Source organism: Sorex araneus, chromosome 1 (genome assembly GCF_027595985.1).
Source record: "Sorex araneus isolate mSorAra2 chromosome 1, mSorAra2.pri, whole genome shotgun sequence".
Lineage (NCBI taxonomy): Eukaryota > Metazoa > Chordata > Mammalia > Eulipotyphla > Soricidae > Sorex > Sorex araneus.
In genome coordinates this window covers 381,015,189-381,041,476 of record NC_073302.1, presented here as the reverse complement: position 1 = coordinate 381,041,476, position 26,288 = coordinate 381,015,189, and the positions used below count along the sequence as shown (strand labels likewise).

Sequence of the window (26,288 nt, the reverse complement as noted above, 5' to 3'; positions counted from 1 at the left end):
TAGAGGAAGAGGTGCTCGAACATTGTATGAGGAAACACAAGTATGAAAATGTGTAAATCTGTTACTGTACCCTCATGGTGATTCACTAATTAATAAATAAATAAATTAATTAATCAATTAATTTTAAAAAAGGAAACCCTTTTGTCAGAAAACTCAACAAATTCCAAATAAAATTACCCAAATAAATGCATACCAAGACTTACTGTAAATAAAATGGTATTAGCTCATTAGTCATATCTTCACCTTTAGGTGAAACTTAAATAAGATATAAAAATTACAGGTGTGACACTATGCAACTCTGAGTTCAGTTCCTACTGCCAAAAAAATCAAGAAAGTGAGAGGCAGAGAAAGGGGGGGTGGAGAATGAGATAGGATGAGATAGAAAGCAAACATCTAACTTATTGTTTCAGTTGAAGTGGTTATGTTTATGTTAAAATTACAACAGTGGATGACTGTTAGAAGTAATATTAGATATAAAAAATGAAGAGATTTTTAGTATCTAGAAAAATGTTAAAATAAAAATCATACATATGTTCATGCATCTCATTGAATATTAACCTATTGTAATATAATTCATGTTAATGCTAATCTTCAAGTTTATATTGCCAATTTCATAATGTCATTCTGAGTAGAAAATGCTTCAAAAGTAGTTAATACTTGAATATAACAGGAAATAGATAACACCATATGAAAGTAATCTATATTGCATTTTTAAATCTCAGCTGCAATATACTACTTTGAACAATTATTGCAATCAATACATAATGAGATAAAATTGTGACATTTTGAGCATTTTTCCTTATGCCTGATATATCAGGTTGCATCAACTAGAAAATAATAAATTGAGTACATATCATTGTATATTTTTGTTCTTCTTACTTTACTAGATATTGCATTCACAAAAACTTTAGTTTTATTCATCATTTAATAGACATTATGTTCACTATATCGCTGTCATCCCATTACTCATCAATTTACTCGAGCAGGCACCATTAATGTCTCCATTGTGAGACGTTTTTAATGACAGTGTCTGTGTTATTTCCAGGGAGTTCTTTCTCAAAAAAATAAATCAAGTCAAATATGGTAAGAAACATAAAGCACATTAGCACTGTAGCACTGTCATCCCATTGTTCATTGATTTGCTTGAGCAGGCACCAGTAGCGTCTCATTGTGAGACTTGTTGTTACTGTTTTCTGCATATTGAATAACACCATGGGAAACTTGCCAGGCTCTGCCATGCGGGTGGGATACTCTCGGTAGCTTGCCGGACTCTCTGAGAGGGACAGAGGAATCAAACCCTGGTCGACTGTGTGCAAGGCAAATGCCCTACCTGCTGTGCTATTGCTCCAGTTCAAAGCACAGTATAAGTAGGAAATTTTTGAATCGCTTAATAGAGGTAATTTACAAATATGTGAATTAATTTAGGAAAATACTAAGGGATGGGCAAATAAACTCTTAAGGACACATAGAAAAATGTAGTTTATAGAAATGCCCATCAGATAAAAGTTCTAGCTCTTAAACAAGAATGCAGAAAAATGAGGTCATTAATATGCCAGGCAGCTTTAAAAAAGTTATTTTCCTGAATTCACTGTTCTGTCATCCTTAGCACCTCATTCTGAAACATCAGTCTTCCCAAACTGGAGCATAAAAGATAGCATTTATTTAGTTCTAGAAGGATAGAGAGATATTGGTTTGTTGGGTATCTGTGATGATCCATAGAAAATAATGCTTTTAATTTTATCAAGAAAGAATTTTATCACTGTACACAAATTATCATCTATGTCTACTTCAGTTTTTCAGTTAGTAAATTAAAGCATTAATGTATGTAAAGAAAAAGTTCATATGAAGTACTGGGCATACTAGTTAGTAAATACAGCTGACAATACATTAATATGAATGCAAAAAAAAAGACAATAGAAAGCAACCAACTTTGGGCTATATATTGAAGAAAAAGAGATGTACCTTCTACTTCTCTCCACTTTTTGTTCTTTCCACTAATTTATTCCTGTTATCACTTACTCAGAAATTATAATTTATAATGCTTCATTTTGTTCAAATGAGGTAGCAAAATTACAAGACATCACATTTTTTAATGTGTATTTATTTCAGAAAAAAATTATACACCTGCTCAGATATGAAGGAGAGAGAAAGTAATTAAGTAAGAATGTGTATTCTTTCATATAATATGTTTCACAATGAGAAAAAAATTCAAATTAATCTACTTTTAAAAGTTTTGTTGGGGCTGGAGCAATAGCACAGAGGATAAGGTGTTTGCCTTGCATGTGACTGACCCAAGTTCGATTCCCAGCATCCCATATGGTCCCCTGAGCACCGCTAGAAGTAATTCCTGAGTGCAAAGCCAGGAGTAATTCCTGTGCATCTCCAGGTGTGAACCAAAAAAAAATGTTTTGTTAAGGAATTCACCATATCTTGGCACACTTTGGAATTTCACTCTATGGGATAATATGTTTAAGGAGCAAACAGATTGACACGTACACTGATGAATAAATAAGGGTACCAGCTATTTTGTGTTTGCTGAAAAATAATACAATGTATTCATTTATAGTTTAAAACAGGGAAAAATACTCATGTGTATAAAAATATTCTTCATAAGAAAATCTAAGATCACTTTTTGAATAAAAAATTGCTTTGAAAATATTGCCATACAAAGTAAAAGTTTAGGAAAAATACAAGTGTCAGGTTTAACTTGCTAGCAGCTGGGCCTATACATAGGGAGGGGGGTGCAAAACATACTTTTTTATGATGGTACTAAGATGGTTATTAAGGAAAATGACAAGTCACAATATCAGGAAAGGCAGAAACTGCTGGCAGCGAAGAGACAATGCCCCTCAGAAAACAAATGACAAGAACTAAAGATCACCACAAGATTATGGAAATGGGCATCACAAATTTATAAATCTTCTCTTCAGCCACAACCTGGTAACAAAACCCCAGGTGCAGCAGTTTTGTAGTACTGCTAGAAACATTAATTTGATAGGTAAAATAAATCTATAATGATTAACAAAATAGGGTGAGAGAAAGGGATTTTCTCCTCATGGCAGAGGTTGGTTCTTATATTTAGTACACCATTAAGTCAAAATTATTTATTTATTTATTTATTATAAATATATAATAATATATTTTGAATATATTATTTTGAATATATTCAAAAGAATTTTGAATTTAGTTTCTATGTAAGGAAATGACTGTAAAATTTATGAAATAATCATTTAGAATTTTCTGTTGTAGAAATTCCCAGAGAAGAAACTGAAAACAGTACTGTAAGTCTAACAATAGAGAAGTAAATTATTTTATATATAAACAATATACTATTCCTGGGGCCAGAGCAATAGCACAGTAGGTAGGGTGTTTGTCTTGAACAGGCTTACTTTAGTTCGATTCCCAGAATCCCACTTGGTCCCCCAACCACCACTAGGAATTAATTACTGAGTGAAGGGCCAGAAGTAACCTTGAACATTGCCGGATTTGACCCCAAAAACCAAAACAAAAATACATTATTCTTCATTTATATTCTATGTATTTTTTTGTTTCCAAAAAAACCTGTTTAATGATCTGATTTTAAAATAACATCATCTGGAAAATTGGTATATCACAGCTTAGTCTTACTAAAAAAATATACATTTCTCTAAATATACATTTAAAGAAAATCTTAACTGGAGAATGTATAGTTTCATGTGAAGAATGGATGTTGAACGTTTATTAGATGTTGGAAATGTAACTTTGTGTATGCTTCAGTTATTTCCTAATGTTCCATAATATGTGAATTTTTGATAATTAAATAGAATGTTCAGAAAAACTAGACAATCATTTCAACATGATTTCAATATGAAGAAAGTCTCCATCCACTCTTGCTACTTAATAATTTTTCTCTACAAGTTTAGTCCATCCTTATTATTAATATTTATTGCTACATTTGTTATTGCTTTTTTTTTTTTTGCTTTTTATTGGGTCACACCTGGCGACTGGCTTTTTGCTCAGGAATTACTCCTGGTAACTCCTGGCTTTTTGCTCAGAAATCACTCCTGGCGGCGCTCAGGGGACCATATGGGATGCTGGGAATCGAACCCGGGTTGGCCGCATGCAAGGCAAATGCCCTACCCACTGTGCTATCGCTCCAGCCCCTGTCATTGCTTTTTGTTTTATTCTATCACCATGAGGTGCTGGAGCAATGGCACAGCAGGTAGGGCGTTTGCTTTGCACGTGGCCGACCCGGGTTCAATTCCTCCGCCCCTCTCAGAGAGCCTGGCAAGCTACCGGGAGTATCTCGCCAATAAGGCAGAGGCTGGCAAGCTACTCGTGGTGTATTCCATATGCCAAAAAAAAGTGACAAGAAATCTCACAACTCGATTGTGAGACATTACTTGTGGCCGCACAAGCAAATCAATGAACAACAAGATCACCATGAGATACAGTTTCAAAACGGTTTATGGTGTGGTTTCAGGCATACAGTGTTCCAACGCCCAATCCTCTACCAGTGTACATTTCCACCACCCTCCCTACAGTCTGTCTCTATGGCAGGCACTTGTCTTCTTTCTCTCTGTATCCCTGTCTTTGTATCTGTCTTTCTGTGTCTCTCTTTCTGTCTTTGTCTCTGTCTCTCTCATTCCTCCCTGCCTTTTTGGGCACTATGGTTTGCTGTTATTGCTTTTTTTTGACTACCCAGAAGTGCTCAGGTGCTACCACTGACTCGGTATCAGAGATCACTCCTGAAAGTGATCAGGGTCATATAAAATGTATGTTTCCCTTGATATTTTTTGATCAAAAAATAATTGAATACCTATTACTTTTATTTTCAAAACATAAAGTGCAGCACTTAATTTTGAATTTTAATCGAGAATTTTAGCTTATACATGTCCATATAATCATTTTTTCTCATTTGCCATGTAAATAATTATACAAAGTCTATTTACAACTGACAATTCTTGTTTATGTAAATTTTTGTTCCTAGAGCTATAAAAAATTCACATGACATATTATGTAATATTCAAGACACTTATTGTATGTATTCTTCAAATTCTATATATGTGTATATATGCACTTTCTACTAACACTAATGGTACTGTTGTATGTGTTTTCAGGGAAACTGGCATTTGAAGATTTCTGAAAATGCACATATTCATAATAAGTGTTTTCCAATTTTTTATTCTTTGTTGACTATTAAAGAAACAAATTCAGTAGTACTGCAATCTTCAGTCTTCAAAAACAATTTTTTTTTCAAAATCTAATCATACATCAAATGCTGGACCAAAACTGTCTCTTCCAGTAACATAACCACTAAAAAGTAGTTGGTTTAGTGGCTTAATTTTACTGTATGATAATGAACAGTAGTGTCTCATTATCTGTTTTTAATTTGGAATCTATGAAATACTTTAGAAGCTCTTTTATTTAAAACATATTGAATGCTCTTTTTAAGGAGGTTTTGGGCCAAACTTGGCAGTCAGGGATTATTCCTGATTCTGTTTTAAAGAATCACACCTGTAGGGGCTCAGAAGACCATATGGGATTCTGAGGATTAAACCCGGGTAAACTGCTTTCGAGAGAAGCACCTTACCTTCTGTATTATCTCTCCTGCCCCAGAGAGGAGGACATGTTTTTTACATGCCATTTTAAGTTTTATACCTGTAGCACTGTAGCACTACAGTCCCGTTGTTCATCCATTTGCTCGAGCCGGCACCAGTAATGTCTCCATTGTGAGACTTGTTGTTACTGGTTTTGGCATATCAAATATGACATGGGTAGCTTGACAGACTCTGCCGTGTGGGTGAGATACTCTTGGTAGCTTGCTGGGCTCTCCGAGAGGGACGGAGAAATCGAATCTAGGTTGGTCCGTGCAAGGCAAATGCCCTAAAAAAAAAGTTTTATATCTACTATTTAAAAACTGTTTTGGAAGATATTTTGCCACTTTTAGTTCAGTGTTTTTATTCACTTGGAAAGAATTGCTTTCTCTCAATCCAATATAAAGTTAAAATAGAACATACTTGTTAGAATTAGTAAAATTTATTGACTGGCACACTGTTTCATTTTTCTTTCCAAAATATTTTTACAGCTGATTGAAAAATACCAAAATTTAAGGTTTTTTTTTGGAGGGTGGTGGGGTGTAATCACCGAGCAGCTAGGGAAAGCTCCCACAGCTCTCTCCTCCCCGCCCCCCACCACCTGCATTCGATGATTTGGTGTACTCAGGCCACTCACCTGTCCCGGGACGGCCAATGCCATGGGCAGACAAAGAAGGAAACGAGGGCCAAACTGGTTGGTTGATCAGTTGCCGTTTATTCCATTCTCTCAACAAACCTGTTCCAATCTCATTAAACTCCCCATTCTGGTCTCACACTGCCCCTCTTCCCTCTTTTCAGTCTCTTCCTGTCTCTCACACTCATCTCTCCACTCTCTCTCTCACAGCTACGTCTGGTCTGTTGTCTCTTCATGTGCCTGCGTTTGCATTCTTTTCATACATTTTTCTCCCTCTGTCCCCCTTGCTAGTCTCTCCACACTGCATCTTTCTCTCTCTCTCTCTCTCTCTCTCTCTCTCTCTCTCTCTCTCTCTCTCTCTCTCTCCCTCTCTCTCTCTCTCTCTCCCTCTCTCTAACTCTCCACTTTGGGGGATAGCAAAATCAACATCTGAAAGCCCCTCCTGATTGCCCATCAGGCTCAATGGCAGAAATACCACCTAGGGGTGTTTCTCCTCTCCTTAGTCCAATAACTTAATTAAAATCATAATTCTACTTCTTAATATTAGTTGGGCTGGAGCAATAGCACAGTGGGTAGGGCATTTTCCTTGCATGTGGCTGACCCAGGTTCAATTCCTCCATCCCTCTCCAAGAGTCCGGCAAGCTACCAAGAGTATCTCGACCGCACAGCAGAGCCTGATATGCTAAAAACAGTAACAAGTCTCACAATGGAGACATTACTGGTGCCTGCTTGAGCAACTCAATGAGCAAGGGGATGACAGTGATACAGTAATACAGTGAATATTAATTATTTTGCACGGACACAGTAAGAGATACATTAATCTTCTAGGGAGGGTCTCCTGGAGACTTCTTGCTATAGATCTCAGACTACAGTGCTAAGGCCATATTAATCTTTCCTAACCCTAGCAGGGTCCGATTCCAGTTGTTACTTTTTGTATCATGACAGAATTTGTCCATGACCATGTTCTTAACTTATAGTTAAGTATTATGGCGCTTTGGCCTGGCTCATTTCGATGACAGGGTAGCTCACAGCTTGCCCTGGGCCCATCTAGTCCCTCGTTGGGACCCTGATTATGGGGTGCTAGGAAGTAAGAGCAGCTGAAGCTTAGGTCTAGAGAACAGATGTCCAGGAGGTAAATATCATTCAGAGTCAATTAACTCCCAAGTTATAAAAGCATAGCATTAACTGTCTTCCTGTGCCCATACAAAAAGGACATTGCTTTGAATTAACTATGAAAAGGACTTAAGGAGAGGGGCTGGAGCAATAGCACAGTGAGTGGGTTATTTGCCTTGCACGCGACCAACCCGGGTTCGAATCCCAGCATCCCATATAGTCCCCTGAGCATCGCCAGGAGTAATTCCTGAGTGCAGAGTCAGGAGTAACCCCTGTGCATCGCTGGGTGTGACCCAAAAAGAAAAAAAAAAGGACTTAAGGAGAAGAGAAAAGCAATATTTACAAGTTAACAGAGAACAAAGAAAGAGGTTACAAATAAACACAGGAGCACTGTAGTGGGACTACCTCAATAAACCTAAGCTGCCTGTGGCAAGGCTGAAAGGACAAATCAATGTTATCCCACAGGCGGGGGTGTGTGTTTGTATGTTTGTTTCTTTAAGGGACACACGGGGATATGCTTAAGGTTTGCTCCTGGCTTTGCCCTTAAGGATCACTCCTGGAGGTGCTCAGAGGACCTTATGGGATGCCAAGCACTAAACTATGTTTTGCTATGTACAAGGCAAGCCCCCTACTCACTGTGCTGTCTCTTCAGCCCCCAAATTTGAATATTTCTGACTTTAAGAACAAATATCAATAAGATATATTAGTGTTAATAGAAGTTGTTGGTTTGGCCAATAAAGTACTTAAGTTACCTTTAATTTTGGTATAAATAAAATTTTTATCATGTTATTGAACATTAAGAAATGTGTAATGCCAAAAATAGATGTTTATATTGGTCTGTAACATGTCTCTTTCTCACACTGTTAAATTTGACCCCATTTTTAATTTTTAGATTTTAGAGACTGTAGGGATAGTATAGCAGGTAAGAATCTTGCCTTGCAAGCAACCAGTTTTATGCCATATAGCAGCCCCTTAACCTTGCAAGGAGTAATTCCTGAAAAGAGCCTAGAATAAACTTGAATACAGCAGGATGTGACCCAAAAACCACCATCCCAGTCAAAAGAAATAAAATAACATTTATATCTTAGATTGTTTTTGTAACAATCAAAATTGCCTTATCTTCATAATCTAAAACACCTTATCTTTATAATATCATAAGGATATCCTTATATTTTATTATAATTTTATTATGTGAGACATTATTTTATATTGTATATTATGTAAATTATATAAAATCTGTATTATAGGATATTATAGAATGATAATATAAAATCCTTTACAATATATCTTTTATACATATTATTGCTAATAAGGATATCCTTATCTTTGGTATAGATTATACTCTTAATATATATTTCACTCATAATTTGTATCAAAGTTGGCTAAGTTTAAACTATTTTAATTACCACTGAAATATCTGGCATTTTTTTCAGGAAAAATACTAAAAGTTTTTAGTAATTCAGTAATACAACAGGAAGCTTTCAGGTAATTATTGTTTTCAATAATTTTACTTGGAAAATTGTAAAACCTTTTGGAGGATTTTATGGAATAGTCAAAAACAGTCCAAAGTAGAACAAATATCGGGACTGGAGTGATAGCACAGGGGACAGAGTGTTCGCCGACTCGAGTTCGATTCCCAGCATCCCGTATGGTCCTCCGAGCACTGCCAGGAGTGATTCCTGAGTGCAAAGCTAGGAGTAACCCCTGAGCATCACCGGGTATGACCCAAAAAGCAAAGTAGAAGAAATATCATACAAGAACTTTGCTTTCTCTGTGTGAATTTTCCCTTCCTTACTAAATAAATAACAGTACTACTTGTCCAACCAATTCATGATTGCCACCTTTACAAAGACTCCTTTATATTTCCTTTTCTGAATGATTCCTGATCTGTTCTATATTATAGTAGCTCCTACTTCTAATTGGGAAATTAGATACATATTGCAGTATAAAATTCCTTCATTTTATCTTCCAGATACTTCCCCAAAATGTATTAAGTATATGTATGAAATAGTTTTTAGGGTTTTTTTTTGCCAAGTTATGGGATAAAAACAAACAACTAAAGAAGCAAGTAGAAGCATTGCAGGCCTATCCAATGTGATAATTGTAGAAAATTATTCAATGCCTGAAACTTAACAAAAACAAAAAATTATTTGATAGAATGAATAAAAGTAAAGTAATAATGATGGAAATTATACTTTACTGGAGTAGTAAAAAAGAAAACAATATAATAATGCACAGCTCTACCATGGTAGAGTTCTACCAAAAATAAATCTTGAAATAGAAATTGAATTAAATTATATTGTCTGGAGTATTTAAGCATCTATTTGTAGATTTCAGTGAAAATATTGCAATGCATACAATGAATTTATTGCTCCACCTCATAAAAAATCCTGTGTATGAATGAAATAATTTTTAACACATAAGCATGTTAACTTCAGAAAATTTATTTCTACAACTGTTACTAATACCACTCACATTAATAATAACTCATATTTTTTAAAGAGGGTGCTATCATCATATGTTTTCACCTTTTAATTTGATTGTGCTAATCATATAAAATTAGAGAATCAACTGTTAATGATAACAGGTGTGCTTGTTAGCATGCTTAATGGGTATTTTGATTAGTTCATATCCAAAGTATGCAAACATTTTTGATTACCTGTATACAGTACAGTATTATAGCAAAACTTCAAGATGAAGTCATAAAGAATTTCTGAATTACAATCTGCAAAATATCCTTTAGTTTAAAGCAATGTCTCAAAGGAGAAAGTAAAAGAAGATCTGCACTCTATGTCATATAGAGTATAAATTAGATGACTGATTACCTATTTATAAAACCCTTTGGAGAGTTCAGTCAGCAGCCGATGAAAGCTTAGAATTCTATCATTTTACCTTATTTCATAATAAAATTTCACAGTCCTCCTTATGTTTGATTTCAAGCTCAGTGGTGAACTCAGCAACAATTTCCAGTCACAATTAGGTAATACGATTTATAAATTCTTACCATCAAAACTGTACAGTGGCTTACTTTTTTGTTACATGAGTAAATACAAAAGAAGATAATTTTATCCTTCAAATTATATTCTTGACAACTCCACTCCATTTAAACTTTTATTTATTTAATTTACTTCAGATACACAGTGAATTCACTCTTCTCGGCTTCTTGCCAAAAATGAGAAATGAAAAAAAATCGTGTCTGTGCTTCATGCTGCCTGACTTAAATAATAAAACTTCCAGAGATTGCATAGTAATTTCATTCCTCTCCACAGTGAGGATGGACTGGAGCGATCGCACAGCAGGTAGGGCATTTGCCTTGTACGTGGCCAACTCAGGTTCCATTCCTCTGTCCCTCTCAGAGAGCCTAGCAAGCTACCGAGAATATCCCACCCGCAGGGCAGAGCCTGACAAGCTACCCATGGTGTATTTGATATGCCAAAAACAGTAACAAGTATCACAACAGAGATGTTAGTGGTGCCCACTCGAGCAATCGATGTACAATGGGACAACAGTGCTACAATTTAGTTTTTGTTAATGTAAAATATTCACAAATATGCACATGTTTATATGTTTTGGTATACAATGTTAGTTTCATTCACACCATCAGTGCCAATATATGTTCAACACCATTCTCTAGATACTTTCAGACAATCCTTTACCCGAACCAATAGTTAACCTCCATTCTGTGAGAGGCTAAAAATGTTCATTTTCAATGAGCACTGTCTTGTCCCTTGCTTTGTTTCTTTTTGATCCCACATGTGAGTGAGATTATAACATGTATTCTCATGACTTATGGTTCTTGAAAAAGGCAGGATTTAATCATATATATATATATGTATATATAAAAATATAGCACTGTCGTCCCTTGTTCATCAATTTGCTCAAGGGGGCACCACTAACGTCTCCATCTTGAGACCTGTTGTTACTGTTTTTGACATATTGAATATGCCAGGTATAGCTTGCCAGGTCTGTCGTGCGGGCAGGATATTCTCAGTAGCTTGCTGGGCTCTCCAAGATGGACGAAGGAATCAAACCTGGGTCAGCTGCATGCAAGGCAAACGCCCTACCCATTGTGTTATTGCTCCAGTCCATAATAAATCTTTATTATTTAAAGATAAAAATAATTAATATTTTTTAAAAGTATTTTATTTTAATGGATTATCGTAAGACACAGTTACAGACTTACAAACTTTCATGATTGTGTTCCAATCAAACCATTCGATTCCCAGCATCCCATATGGTTCCCTGAGCACCGCCAGGGGTAATTCCTGAGTGCAGAGCAAGGAGTGACCCCTGTGCATTGCCTGGTGTGGCCCAAAAAGCAAAATTAAGAAAAAAGAAATGTGGGATTTGGCCACTGAGAAAGGCATCAATGGAGAAAGCAGGATCAGGGCAGTGGATACTGGGTTTCTGTTTAGAATTGGGTGCAAAAAAAAGGGGCCAAACATAGCACCTGCATGCAGATGACCCAGGTTCATTCCCCGGCACCGTAGATGGTCCCACAAGCCTGCCAGCTGGATCCCGGACCACAGACCCAGGAGCAAGACCTTAGTACAACCAGGGGTGGCCCCCAAACAAAACCAAATTTTAAAAAAGTGGGCACAGAAAGAAGGGTGGGAGAACTTGGGGGGCAGGCCAGTTAGGTAACACACTTGGGAGTGAGAAAGGGGCAGCACCCGGGTACCCAAGGGAATGCCAGCCCCAGAGATCTGCAGTGGTTTGAGGGGAGGCCAGAGAGTCAGAGGAAAAGTAAAGGTCAAGGCAAGGGCCAGCTGAGAGAAAAGAGAGAGAGAGAGAAAGAAAATGCCAAGCGTTTTCAGACTAAGAAAGCTTATCCAAAAGAAGACGGAAAAACCAGGCTTTAGAGACAGAGCTTGAGAAACTGGTTGATGATGGGTGATACCTGCACTAGAATGAAGGAATAAAATAAATATAGGCACTATTCATGCAGGTGAAGAGCCCATTTAGAATCATAATAAAAATTAATTAAGCCCTGAAGGGTTTTACTGAGTGCTTTGCATTCTGTTAACACTTGGGTGGAGGTACACCCATCGGTGCAGAGGTAGTTGATCCAACTCTGTGCTCTGGGTACCATATATGCCTGAGATCAAATCAGGATGAGCCACATGCAGGGCAAGCAACCAAACCCCTGTCCTGTGTCTCTGGCCCCAACACTTTTAATATTTATGGGGGAAATAGTAGAAGAGAAAGAGATGAGATTCGGAAGTTAAGATTTATTTTATTGGGGGAAGAGTTACTGGGAATATTGGTGGTGGAGAATGGACACTGGCAGAGGAATGGGTACTTGAACATATACATATATATGTATATATGTATAGCTGAGTAGTATTCCTTTTGTGTATTTATTCACTCATATATCATTATATATTGGGTTATTTACAGATTTTGGCTACTATAAATAATAGCATTGCAATATATATATTTTTTTCATAAGGTTGTTCACATTAATTGATTACATTCAATATTTCAACACCAATCCCACTGTGAGTTTAAATTAAAGATAAAGTCAACCACCTCCCCAGGCTGAATGATGGGTGAAGGACTAGGAGAAGGAAGACACAGGAATTGGAATAGGAGCTGGTCAGTTGTCAGTTTATTTTTCTCTCCTCCTCAGCTTGGTCCAATATCTCCCCTCACCATGCAGTGATAGTCATTGTTTTGGTCATAGTCATCAGAGTTTCATCATCCTAGTCTCCTCATAGGCTTCAAAGTCTTCTCTTTCATTATATCTTTTCCCTTGTCCCAATGTAGTCTGACAGTCCTCTACTTCCAGTCATCCTCATCATCTGGTTTTCCTTCTACTCCCAGAGTCTCCAAAGTCTCAGTTCTCCTCCTCATCTTCAACATCTCATCATTGACATTCTCATCCTCAACATCCAATCCTCAGCATCTAGACTTCAGCATCTAGTCCTGACTTTCTCGTTCTCAATATCTAGTCTCAGTATCCCATCTTTAGCTCCCTCTCAGCATCTCCTTCTCAGCATCTCCTTCCCAGAGTCCAGTCCCAGAGTCTCATCTCCTTCCCTAACATCTAGTCTTATATATATTTTTATAGTTATATAGAAATCAGGAAGTGTCAGGATACAAAGGTGGGGTTGAACATTATCATAACAACAAAGAGAGGTAAGGCCATTCCTTCAGGAGATTGACTCAAGGACAAAATCTTATCTGAGGATTCAGCGCTCCAGATTACTAGGAGATCGACCCAAGGGTGGGATTCCATCCAGGGTGTATTGCTTTCTTCTTTCCTCAGCTCGTAATCCATTTAAACAGTCATAGTAAATTTACTTCTTATAATATTTCTAGCAATGTCATTTTTTGAACATGGTAAGAGATATATTAAGCTAAAAGTTTGGCTCTTTCTGGAAACATCTTGCTATTATGTTTCAGATCATGGTCCTCAGGCCAGGTTAGTCTTTTCTAACCCCAACAGGGTCCTTACTCAGTTACCTCTTTTTGGGTTATGACAGAGTTTGTCTGACTGTGATCCTAACTTATAGATAAGTGTTATGGCACGTGGCCTGACCCATTTCAATGCCATGGTAGCTCACAGCTTGTCTTGGGTCCATCCAGTCGAGACCCTGATCTTGGAGTGCTAGGAACTAAGGGCAACTGAGGCTTAAATCAAGTAAATATGAATGCTCAGGAGTAAATATTATTTTGGAGTCAGTTAACTGCCAAATTATATCACATAGCATCAACAGTCTTCCTGTGTCTATATAAAAAGGTCATTGTTAGATAAACCATACATATGGCAAAGGGAAGAGAAAAGCATTATAGAATTACTACTTCCTGATAGAATTTGGTGTGCCTCACTTGCACTGTTGTGGGAGTGATTCAATAAACCTTCAGCTCCCTGTGGGAGCAGCAAGGACAACCCAACGTTATCCAACAGGTATAGATGTTCATATATCTTTTGCAAATTAGTCTAATTCGTGTTTATGGTAAATGTCCAATCCTTGAATCATATCTATTTCAATTAACACAATTTAGGAATGTTATTTCTGATTTCTCACTTTGGATTTTTTTTATAAAACACATGACAATAAAATGGTCTCTGGTGAAAAGTGATAGACTCACTTTTATATAACTGTATTGTTATATTGAGTAATAATCACTGTCACTGTCACTGTCATCCCGTTGTTCATCGATTTGTTCAAGTGGGCACAATAACGTCTCTCAATGTGAGACTTATTGTTACTGTTTTTGGCATATCCAATATGACACGGGTAGCTTGCCAGACACTGCTGTACGGGCACGATACTCTCGGTAGCTTGCCAGGCTCTCCGAGAGGGGCGGAGGAATTAAACACAGGTCGGCTTTGTGAAAGACGACCGCCCTACAACTGTGCTATCGCTCCAGTCCATTGAGTAATAATAGTATTATTTATTAGAAAACATGCATAAAACTCGGAATTTTTGGTGAAATTTTACTTCTGCTGCTATCTAAAAATTTTATATTATCTATCAATTCAAATAAGGATAGGCGAATGTATTTCCAGTGCTAAATTATTTTACACCAAACTTTACTATGAGAGAAACATTTTGCAAATAACTACCATTGACTAAACACTTAATTTGTGCAAAGAATTGTAATAAGATTAAATTTTCATTAGAATGTTATTATAAAAATATGAGATCTCTATTTTAATTTAGATTGTTTCTAATTTTGATCTTAATAATTTGAAAGTTGGGATCCAGGGCCAGAGCAATACCACAGGTGCTTGCTCTGCTTGCAGCTGACTGAGGTTCCATTCCAGGCACTCCATATGGTTCCCTGAGTACTACCAGGAGTATAAAGCCAAAAGTCAGCCTTGAGAACATTATATATATATATATATCTTTTCCATCACGTGTATCACTTGTAGTCACATTGATCTTCGATTTGCTCGAAGGGCGCCAGTAGTGTCTCCATTTGTCCCTGTCTCGAGCCAGTGCAGCCCAATGATATCTGCTCGCTCCAGGAACAGGAAGAACCTCAAATCGTTCATTCAGGGATATGACGAAGAAATCTGACCATCTAGTTGGTGGGCGGCCACGAGGTCTTCTGACGTCCCATGGAATCCAGTCGGTAACAGCTCTAGTCCAGCAGTCGTCTCTGAATCGCATTACATGACCAGCCCATCTGATTTTTGATACCTTGGCAAATGAGACAGCATCCCTGATTTTTGACCGTCGACGGAGGTCAGAACTCCGGATTCCTTCTCTCACTAGAGTGAGACATGATATTCCCAGCATAGCTCTTTCGATTCCTCTTTGGGATACTCTAATAGCATTCTCACTCATCCTGTTTGCATAGGGCCCAGGTCTCAGAGGCATATGTTAGTGCAGGAAGAATGGTGGAAACAAAAAGATGTGCCCAGAGTCAGAGGTTCTTCGTTCTCTTAACCACTTCTTCGACGCTCTTGAATGCATTCCACGCTGCTCTCTTCCTCATGCGCAGTTCTGGCACCAAGTAGCTCCTCATACTGATTTCTTGACCCAAGTACACATAGCTGTTGCATTTGGAGATGTTTGTTCCATTGAGAGTAAATGGAGCTTCAGGGACCAGTTCATTTTTCATGATGAATACCATCTTGATAAGACTCAGCTGCAATCCAACAATTCCACACTTTTGGTCAAAGTCGGCCAGCATTTGTGCTGCTTGGCTAATGTTTGGTGTTATGAGAACGATGTCATCAGCAAAGCAGAGGTGGTGTAACTGCCAACCATCTATCTTCACTCCCATTCCTTCCCATTCCAGTCATTGCATGATGTTCTCAAGGGTGACACTGAAGAGTTTCAGTGAAATGGTGTAGTGGGATTGCTTGGAGCACATAGACTAGAGACTAGAGACCAGCGTGGGACAATGAACTTTGTATGACCTGCACTGGGGGCTTGGGAGAGTCCTGTGCAGAGGGCCTCTTGAAAGAGGGGCCTTGAAGGTAAAACCTACCAGCAAGATAAGCAGGACACATCCTGCATGTACATACTTCTCGTGCTCTAAGTAACCTTGGGAATAATCTGACTTGGTATTTTTAATGAGAACATCTTGAGACAAACACAAAATATGTCTAACCCATGAGAACATCTTTGGACTTGGCTACGTGCCTGGGCCAAGGTATGCAAATAATATAAAACTGCTTGCTTGAGAATAAACGGGGCCTTCAGCCTCGATAGCTGCTGGTCAACACATCATCTCTGAGTCGGTGGTCTTCATGCCGGAGCTGGACTCCGGCAGCTGGCGCCCCGAACAGGGACCCCCGAGACCCCCGGGGAAGATTTGAAGAAAAAAGAAGTAAGCGCTCGGTAAGTGGGCGCGGGGAAAAAAAAAAGAAGTAAGCGCTCGGTAAAGTGGGCGCGGCGCTCGGTAAAGTGGGCGCGACAAAAAAAAAAGAAGTAAGCGCTCGGTAAAGTGGGCGCGGCGCTCGGTAAAGTGGGCGCGACAAAAAAAAAAGAAGTAAGTGCTCGGTAAAGTGGGCGCGGCGCTCGGTAAAGTGGGCGCGACAAAAAAAAAAGAAGTAAGCGCTCGGTAAAGTGGGCGCGGCGCTCGGTAAAGTGGGCGCGACAAAAAAAAAAGAAGTAAGCGCTCGGTAAAGTGGGCGCGGCGCTCGGTAAAGTGGGCGCGACAAAAAAAAAAAGAAGTAAGCGCTCGGTAAAGTGGGCGCGGCGCTCAGTAAAGTGGGCTCGGGGGAAAAAAATATATATATATATACCCATAGGGCTCTTTCTGTGTTTGCAAGCATGTTTGTATTGTAGAATTGTTAAAATTAGAAAGCTCATGATTTGAACTAAAGTACAAAAACTATCAAAATTAAGTCAAAGAAGTCTTTACCATGTTTCACAAAAATTGATGGTCCAAAAGTCTTATGCTATTATACCAATGTATATATTTATATCTGCACTGGGTTAGAATTATTTGACCTAGAGAATCTTGTGAGTTGAAATAATCGTGATCTATGAAAACAGGTTCAAAGAATAATGCTTCAGTTAAAATATTATTTTCTAGAGTTGCAAAATTGGTTGAAAAACTTATTGTACCTGTGTTTAATTTGATCTCTGAGACTTCTGGTAACTTAAATTTTTAAAGCTACTTAGCTCAGGATTATAAGGGGTTAATCTCAGTTGTCACTTTGGGAGTTTCTAAAGATTTTCCCTGGATCCACACCCCCCCCCCTCCCCCCCTCCCCCCCCCCCCCCCCCCCCCCCCCCCCCCCCGCCTCCCGCCGCATTCCCAGCTCAGCAAGCTCTGCCTCAGTCAGACTGGATAAGCAGACCCTCCCTAACCTCAACAGTGAATTCTAATCACACTTTTGCTCAGCAGATAAGACTTGCTAATTTAGTTTGTTAACTCTTCTAGGTATCTGGCTCTTGCAACTTTGTAAATGAGAAAGGGCTTGGGAAACAACTGATCCTTATATTTGCATTAAAATCTGACGAACACACAAAAAAGAAATGGTGGGAAACCTCCTTGTAGGAGGAAAGGTCTCTGCTTATATTTTAACAGATGACAGACCTACTAATCCATTCTGGATCCTGCTATGGCCTCATCTGGAGTAAAATCCATCCTCCTGGCTCAGTCTCCAGACCACCTGAGACTCCAACACTCCAAACTTCAGCCTAGAGCAGATCTCAGCTAGAAGTCACAAGAAAATCTAAAGAAGACTCAGCAAAACAGAACCCAAATGGGGAAGCACAGGCTGAATTGGCCTGAGGACTTAGTCTGGGATTTCCGGAGTACCAACCTAATCCTGAACTTCAGAGAATTTTGTACACCAGTGTAGAATCCTTACTGTTTCATGGTAATCTATGAGTGTTTTAATTTTAAAAATTGTTCCTAGAAATCAGAATTCTAAAGATGTCCCCAGGTTAATATATGTTGTAAGAACTTTAGTTGTGAGTATCTTTAAAACTTTTTGAAAATCTATAAGAACCGATATAATGTTTGTGACTGCAGAGTAGTTTTGCCATGTTAAATAAGATGATTGTCAACTTGTGTCCAAACTTGTGAGATCATGTTGTACCAATTTCAGTGAGTTTAAACTTGTGGGATGACTATAGATGTATGTCTTAAGTCAGAAAGATAATGTATGGAGATATCATCAGTGAAAAGTAGAAAAGCAAAGTGTAATTGTTTTTGAAATGGAAAAGTTACAGGATGTAATGGATGTCACACATGAGCCTTCCTTTGGCCATTTAAAATATGTTCATGTTGCAGTTGACACCTTTTCAGGCTATGTCTGAGCAGCACCCCTGCCTGGGGAAAATGTAACACAAGTACAAAAATTTTTATTTCAATGTTTTTCTGTTATGGGCTATCCAAAGCATTCAAAAACTGATAATGCTCCTGCTTATACATCTACAGCCATGAAAAAATTCTGTGCTACTTTTTCTATCCAACATAGTTTTGGAATTCCATATAATCCTCAAGGACAAGGCATAGTAGAACGTGCTAACCGTACTATTAAACAGTATCTTTATAAAATAAAAAAGGGGGGAATAGGAATACTGAATAAATCCCCTCAAACTATTATATCTTATATACTCTTTATAATTAACTTTTTAATTTTTTCGGATGATCAATCCACTGCCGCTCAACGCCTATGGCAAGTACATAAAACAAAACAAACACATCCTTTAGTTTTATGGAAGGATGTAATCACTGGAACTTGGAAGGGCCCCGATCCTGTTCTTATGTGGGGAAGAGGGTATGCTTGTGTTTTTCCAACAGATGCTGACTCTCCTATCTGGATCCCAGAACGACTCATTCGACATGCCGAAGGAATTTCTCCGTTTGCAACACTGCTTGGGAAGTTTGTGACTGGGCACCATTCAATGACAGGTGTGAACCTGTAAACCTGGTTGGAGGAATATGGACTGGAAATAATAAGACTTTTCAAACATCCCTCTGGAAGCTTGTTGCATGTATGTCTCCTGTGACATTAGGACGTGCTGGTATCACCTCAGATGTAGAAGGACAGTATAACAGTACCAATGTAACTGTTCAAGCTTGTGTGCCCGAGCCGTATGCCTTGATTATAGGAAATCTTACTGTTAGTATTTTAGATTCAGTATACAATGTATCCTGTTTTAACTGTACCTTGACTAACTGTATTAGAGGAATTTCTCCTCACTCTACTATGTTAATTGTTAAACAACCCTCCTTTGTGTTATTACCTGTTAATCTGTCTGTTCCCTGGTATTCTGAGAAAGGAGCTATGCTTTTTGCATCTACTTTACAAGAATTAACTCGATCTAAACGCTTTTTAGGTATGGTGATTACAGGAGTAGTGGCTTTGGTTACTATGATAGCTAGCACCACAGCGGCTTCCGTGGCTTTAGTGTCAGGCGTGCAAACTGCTGAATATGTGAATAATTTAGCTAGAAATGTTTCACTTGCTTTTACCACCCAAGAAGATTGGGATTCTAAAGTGGAGCAACGTCTGAATGCTCTTTATGACACTGTCAATATACTAGGTGATGAACTTTTGCAACTAGAGACTCATACAAAATTAAGATGCCATTATCAGTTTCCTTCAATTTGTATTACTTCTACAATTTATAATGACACTCTTTTTCCATGGCACAAGATAAAAAATCATCTATATGGTATTTGGCATGATACTAATACTTCCTTAGATCTACTTTCCTTGCATCAAATGATAAAAAGTATTCAAGATGCCCCATCCTTAGATGAAACATTTATCCAAGAAGCTCAGGCGTTTGTACAAGCGCTTAAACAACGATTTCCCCCATTTTCTCATTGGCTGTATTCTCTTATCGGTATTGTTTCTGCTGTTTTGATCTTGATTGTATTAATCGCTGTTAGTTGTGTTTGTCTCCAGGTGCTTCTAACTATGGCCAAAACTTCAGCAAAAAGAATTCAGAAACTGCAATTAGAAAATGAGGCGCGTTCCTTATAAAATAAAAAAGGGGGGACTGTAGCGGGATTGCTTGGAGCACATAGACTAGAGACTAGAGACCAGCGTGGGACAATGAACTTTGTATGACCTGCACTGGGGGCTTGGGAGAGTCCTGTGCAGAGGGCCTCTTGAAAGAGGGGCCTTGAAGGTAAAACCTACCAGCAAGATAAGCAGGACACATCCTGCACGTACATACTTCTCGTGCTCTAAGTAACCTTGGGAATAATCTGACTTGGTATTTTTAATGAGAACATCTTGAGACAAACACAAAATATGTCTAACCCATGAGAACATCTTTGGACTTGGCTACGTGCCTGGGCCAAGGTATGCAAATAATATAAAACTGCTTGCTTGAGAATAAACGGGGCCTTCAGCCTCGATAGCTGCTGGTCAACACATCATCTCTGAGTCGGTGGTCTTCATGCTGGAGCTGGACTCCGGCAAAATGGTATCACCCTGCCACACCCCTCTCTTTACATCAATGATCACTTCCTTGTAGAATGGTGAGATCCTGGCGGTGAATCCACAATACAGCTCGAGGAGGATTTTGATATACTGAGTTTGAATGCCCTGTTTGGCCAGGGCTTCGATGACCGCCTCAGTCTCAACAGAATCGAAGGCCTTCTTTAAGTCGATGAACATTAGACAGAGTGGTATCTTGAACTCTTGCAAAACTTAAATGAGTTTGGTCACTGTGTGGATATGGTCAATGGTGCTGAATCACCTTCGAAACCCGGCTTGCTCACATGGTTGTCCTTCGTCTAGTGTTCTTTCTGCCTATTCTATTCAGGATGACATGAGTGAACAACTTGTAGACGACAGACAGCAGGCAGATTGGGCGATAGTTGCCGATGTCGTGGACGTCTCCCTTCTAGTATAACAGAACGGTCCTACTGGTTTTCCACTGGGACGGAACCTTGCATTCAGACAGGTAGCGTGTGAAGAGTCGAGCCAGTGTATTGATGAGTACTGGCGGCAGATTCTTCAGGTGTTCAGGTCTGACCTTGTTTGGACCAGGTGCTGTTCGTGTCTTTACCAGTGAAATGGCATGTCGAATTTCGGAAGGGAGAACATTGGGAATGACATATCCATCCTTCAGAATTTGGTATGTGGGCAGATGGACATGGCTGTGAAAGAGATCCGAGTAGAAGTCGTGAAAAATTTTCTCCAGTGCCTTTCTGGAAGATGTGATAGATCCATTGGGACATCGGAGGGCAGTCATCTTGGTCTTGCTTGGTCTTGTAGTTGGCGAAGGACAGGCGAGCTTGCAAATACTTTTCCCAGCTTCTGCTGCACTGGCCAACACTGCTGCTCTTCTCTCTTTGAGGTCTTCCTTTATGGCATCTCTGCACAGCTTTGTGAGCTCGGATGTTAGCTTGTGGTTGCCTGAGGCTCAAGCCAAACCACATTGACTTAATGAGCTTGAGAGTTTCCGAAGACAGGCATTCCGAAGACTCAGCATTTTTCGCACAGACATGAAGGTGCTGAACCAGTCAATTGTATTCCTCGTGGATGTTGTCAAGGACGGCATCTTCCCATGTTGCTGCAATAGTGCCAAAGAGCTCCCAGTTGGTGGTCATTCTGGGAGTTGTCTTCTTAGACATAAATTTTGCAGATTTGTCTCCCCGCTCTGTGAAGTAGAATTTCACACAAAGGAGTCGGTGGTCTGATCCTTTTTGGAATTTTGGGACAACAGTGACATCGGTAAGGCAAAATCTTGAATTGAATATGATGTGGTCAATTTCATTATGGAACTGTTCGCCGGGAGACTCCCATGTCCAGCGTTTAGATTCAGCCTTCTGGAACTGTGAGTTACAATGGATGGTCTTGGTCGACATAATGAATTCTGACAGTCTCTCACCCTGATTGTTCCATTCTAGGCCATGTGTTCCAATGTGGAGTTCTTCGGGTGACCGTCTCGGACCTATCTTGGCATTAAAATTACCAACAATGATCTTGCAGAAGGTGTGGTCTTCTTTATTGAACTTCTCCAGTTCCATGTAGAACCTCTTAATTTCTTCTTCTTTGTAATTGGAAGTTGGTGTGTAGATGATGAAGATAGAAACTGCAGGCAGTGAGCCACATCTATTTAAGCATAATCATCCAATTTGAGTTGTTAGGCATTCTAATGAATCGATGCTCATGGCCAAGTTCGTGTTGACAAGGACACCTACACCACCAACGCGTCTGTTGTCGCATGTTCCGAGAAACAATTCTTCTCCAGTGTCGAAAATGGCATGATATGATTGATGTCTCCTGGTTTCGGTCATACAAATGATGTCGTACTTGATCTTCTGCGCTTGCACCATCAGGTCCTCAATGGATGCTTCTGATGCCAGTCTCTGTGTATATCTTTTCCATATATTTAAATAATAAGGTATTATTTAAATAGCATATATTTAAAGAATAATAATAATAAAATGTGGCTTGCTCTTCAAGCATTTGTTCTCTCTGGAATAAGTATCTCTTTTGCTTGTCTCTGTTTCTTTGCTTGCTTTCTTCCACTCTGCGGGAGCCTGTGTTCTTTCTTGAATACATTTCCTCTCTATCTTTTTTTCATATCTTTTTAAACAAGACTTGTTAAATAAGTAAAAAAAAAAACTCTTGCTTCTCTAATAAGGGAAAAAAAGGAGAGAAAATTTGGGTCCGGAAAGATATCCTGGTGAAATAAAACTAATAAACTAAAACTTGTGCTTTTGTGTTCTAGTTACTTCATTAATTGTTTTGTAACTTCTCTTCAATAAAAACTTCTTTCACATAAATTTTTTCATTGTAAAATAGTTATAAGTCCATTTATCCCAGATATTTGAGGGTCAACAATCTTTTGGGGTCCATACATATATGTATGACATGACCAGTGAGTTAGTATCCTATGACTATGTTTGCAATGTCCAAGAGAGTGTCCATGACAATGAATATATATTATATAGCCACTAAATGGGCCAAAACTATAGTGGGCAATTTTTTATAATTAGAGAACTAGTGTAAAGAGATGTGTGAACAAAAATTCTGGCAATATTCCAAAAATTGTTTCAAGTAGAAATTCATTTCTCAAGTTTCAATAAACATGCTAGATTCACCTTTAAATCAATTGTTTAACCACTCATTTGCACAGAAGTCCTGGTCTTATGCTTCCATATATAAAGTTACAGTGTGTTCTTGTCTCATGAAGAGGAATTATTGGATAACTAATATGTGCTTACTTATTTCAGCATCTATTTAAATTTGGGCAAGGCAATCTGCTAATGTAATTCTGCTAGGAAAGCTCTCAAAATAATACTTTTATATAGTCAGAAAATAAGAAAATAAAAACTACCTGCTTCTTTTAAGCACATTTTACAAAGTCCCAAACTATTTGAATGATCAATTGGAATTGGGATTTTTAGATAGGAAGTTCATAATTCTAGTTCTCCACTTCTTAAGCTATTTAGCATTTGTTTCTAATTTCATTCAGTTTTCCAGTATTTCTATACCCTTGAAGCCAGAGTAAGTTCACCAAATTCAAATGGCATGTTGCTAATATCCCCTATATTTTGAGTGACCTGTGAATGTGCATTTAATTGAAGTGATTTCTACATCCTTCCTAATTTCCTACCCTCAAAAAAATTCAAGTGCTTTCAAAAAAGAGGGATGTTCCCCAAAATCAAGCTGTTTTCCTACTTATCTAAATGAGATATTTCGTGCTCAACAACATCGTCCATCATCCCAAATCATGGTTTCTTTTTCCCCTCAAATATTTAGAGCTGCAAAAAAAGAAAAGGAATATCTATTTTAGAAAGTATACACATTCAAAACTTTGTTATTTTATAGTTCTATAGGAAGGTGACATACTTCAAAAGTCTGTTTTCTGATAGAGTGTTAATAAAGTGATCTCGAAACCTATTCAAAATAGTACACGTATGAGTATTTATTGCCTTGTCACTGTCACTTTTTTCATGTCTCTTCTTCCTCTTGCCAACATTTTTTTAATACCATACTTAGCCATTTATATATCTCATTATGTGAAAACTCTTATTCCAATGTAATAGAATAGTTTAATGGTTCTGACCAAAGAGTGACAGAAAGAGAGAGAGAGAGAGAGTGAGAGGGGGGGGAGTGAGAGAGCATATTAGCTTATTACTCTGTAAAAAGCATTAGATCAGCAGGTTTAATTTTCTGGGTTTTGGGGGTTTGGGTGCTGAAGTTCCAACACAGAATCACTATTTCTTATAAATATTCAATTTTGTAATTCTGTTCAGGGTGTAATATGTCTTCCTCCCTCCCTCCCTCCCTCCCTCCCTCCCTTCCTTCCTTCCTTCCTTCCTTCCTTCCTTCCTTCCTTCCTTCCTTCCTTCCTTCCTTCCTTCCTTCCTTCCTTCCTTCCTTCCTTCCTTCCTTCCTCCCTTCCTTCCCTTTTCATTTTTCCCTTCTCCCTACATCTTTCTCTATCATGAGCATTTCTTTTGACCTCCTTCCCCTCATTCTTTCTATAAACATTATTTGCAAATAATGATTTCTTAGACATACATGTCATCAAAGACCTTCTTTTGTTGGAAATAGATAACAGTGTGAGAGGTATCCCATTACTGTCACATTACTATATTTTAGACATATAATAAAGGTTAAAACAAAAAATGGGCAGTTTAGGAATTTATAATAGTAATATATGTTGCTGAATTTTTAAAATTTTATTTTGTTTTGGCTCAGGGGCCACATCTAAGGTTGCTCAAGCTTACTCCTGGCTCTATATTTAGGGGTCACTCCTGATAGTGCTTGGGAGTCCATATGCAGTACTGTGGATGGAACGAGCTTAGCCAATGACAAGGTAAACAAATTAACTGTTTTAACTCCTATATTGCTTTCATCCTGTGATCTATTTTTAAAACGGAACTCTATTTAATAGAGGATTAATTAAATAATTAATTAAACAATGAAGAATTAGAAAATATAGAATTTTTCATAAGTTATCTAGTTTTAAACAAATTCAAAATGTAACTTAAAAAGTAAAAATTTATGCAGTGTGTTGAGTGATAGGCATGATACCTTCTCAGTAGCAATATTGGAAACCACAGTGCTTAAAATGTAAAGGAGAGAGTGAAGAAAAGTGTCTGCCACAGAGGTGAGCAGCAGAGTGGGGTGTGGGGAGGTGGGAAGGAGGGATACTGGAGACAGTGACCTTGAGAAATGTGCTCTGGGGAAGGGATTGGTGCTGGAACATTGTATGACTGAGACTCAATCATATACAACTTTGTACATGTATATCTCATGGCGATTCAATAAAAGAATTAATTACCTTAATAACTAGTATCTAAGCTACAAATATAAAATCATTAATCATAAAGATATATGCACATCTATGTTCTTTGCTGTGTTATTGGCAAAAATTAAGCTCTGGAAAGAATCATGTGTAAGTTATGCAGACCAGTCCTTTAGCACCTATATTGCATGTAGGCAGTCTGAATTTGATTCCCAGACCACAAAGAAATAAAAGTATACTGTGATATATCAGCTTTATATTGATATCATATACCTTACTTTATATTTGTATGTAACATGCATATATTTATAGATAGTCTTATATATCAACATATATTTTAAAGGTTTAAAATCATGAATCACAAAAGTTTATTGATGGTCAAATTTCTCGAGCGATCTCAGTAACCTCTCCATTTGTCCTATCCCTGAGATTTTAGAAGCCTCTCTCTACTCAGCCTTCCCAACGATGCTGCGTTAGAGGCTCTTTCAGGGTCAGCGGAATGAGACCCAGCTTGTTACTGGCCTTGGCATATGGATACACCATGGGAAGCTGTCCCATGTGGGCAGGAAACTCTCAGTAGCTTGCTAGTTTCTCCCAGAGGGAGAAGTAGGTTATAAGATATTGCTTCTGGGAGCTTGCTTTTAAGTCTCTGGATGTTGGCCATTGATGGGATTACACACACCTGGGTTCCTTTGCTGGTACGTTCATGCATGAGGCTTGTCCCAACCTGTGGAAAGGGGTCTTGAGCATGGCTGTGGCTAGGTTCCAGTGGTCTTCAGCTGCCGGGAGCTCTACTTGGGGAGGGGAGGG

The 26,288-nt window shown here is 38.3% G+C and overlaps 1 pseudogene; it reads right to left on the bottom strand.

Moving 5' to 3' along the window:
* Positions 1-18,881: 18,881 nt before the first annotated feature.
* On the bottom strand, positions 18,882-22,575 carry LOC129402375 (uncharacterized; annotated as a pseudogene).
* Positions 22,576-26,288: the final 3,713 nt, after the last annotated feature.